Consider the following 1706-nt stretch of genomic DNA (forward strand, 5'->3'; position numbering starts at 1 on the left):
TGTTAATTTTGTATAGTTATAGACAGATAAGCTTTTAGAATGTGAGAAATATTCTTTACATGGCGTAATGAATACTTGATCGATAAGATAAAGCTTTACTGATAAATACAAACTATAAAAAAAGTTTTAACAAATATTTAAAGAAAATATTTATTATAAATTTTCATAAAAACAATGATGAATATATGTACGGAAATATTTAATTGTATAACTAGTACAATTAAATGTGTTATGAAATGAAGAAAAATAAGATCGGAACTCTTAAATGGATCTATAAAATAATATATTTTGTTAATAAAGGTTTTTAATAAATTAAATAGTTTTAAGCCCCTTAACGTTCGTTTTTATCTGAGTACTTTTGTAAGTGTTTACATAATCTTGAAAGCAAGTTGAAAACTGTTATTATTATTATTATATTACTTATTATCGAATAAGTAATATTTAATCAATAAATACAATTACTATAACATAAAATGATTATGCTTTCGCTGGTGACATAGTTACTATCAAATATATAGTATATTTTAATTAAAGTGACTATCCTACGATTCATACTATTGTCATAAGAATGAAATCTGTTAAATATATGACATTAATTTAAGCATAGGAATACCCAAAAAACGGGTCTGGGCGAGGTCCAAAGATCAATATAGCAAACAAAAACCTTATACCATTTATTATTGCACTACTAACAAATGCGATGTGAAGAAACAGAGGCCCAGCACATTATATAGGCAGCCCGTTACCACTTGGGCCTGTTATTCATTATGAAATATTACTTCAGGCAGACTTTAATTATTTCCCTATATATCTCTCTGACTATGCTACTGAAGTGACAAGCATTTAACATAGAAAACAGCAACAATTGGTAAGATGGTGCTGTGGTAACTCACAACATAATGACGGAGATATATATACTCGTTCGACACTATATGACACTATTATGATGATGAATCGTTCATGTGTTTTATTGTAGTTTGCAGTATTTTAAACATTAGTGGAGTCTTCGGATGTAAATTAGTTTAGAATTGTTGATAACATTTAAACTATTAATACAATATATTAGGTTTTACCTTATGATGACTGCAATACATATTCAAAAAATGATTATTTGAAAGGTTTCTATAACTTTATATATATCTTTCATTTATTGTATAGATAATAAGAAAAAAAACTTTTGTAAAATTATGTACGACAAGCTGACTTTAACAAATTATTTGATAAAATTTAACATAATACGAACATTTTATAAAAAATAAATTTTTTGTTTCTGAAACAAGCTCTAAAATCTAAATATTTATATATGAAATTTGCATAAAAATTAATTTCACTTCTAGAATCAATAAATGAAGTAAGGAAACGTATGTGAACATGTGAATAAACAACTAATAAAAAAAAACTAAACATTGAATGACCCTATAAAATATATAGGACGGATATCAAATAAATTTACTAAAATAACTGACAAATGCTTTGAAAATAGCGTATTAACGTCACGCCATGACGTATGACATCTGTCATGTAGATTTAAGCATAATATATGTCAACGGAAAATACCAGAATTCTTCTCAAACTTTGTGAAAAATTGTTTTAAATAAGAAAATCGATATGTTTTCTGTCAATTGATGCTGAAAAACTAAGCTAAGAAAACCGAAAAAAAATCTACTAAAAGACAAAATAAACCAGTAAAGTTGCAGTGGATATAA

Source organism: Teleopsis dalmanni, chromosome 1, assembly GCF_002237135.1.
Source record: "Teleopsis dalmanni isolate 2A chromosome 1, ASM223713v2, whole genome shotgun sequence".
Lineage (NCBI taxonomy): Eukaryota > Metazoa > Arthropoda > Insecta > Diptera > Diopsidae > Teleopsis > Teleopsis dalmanni.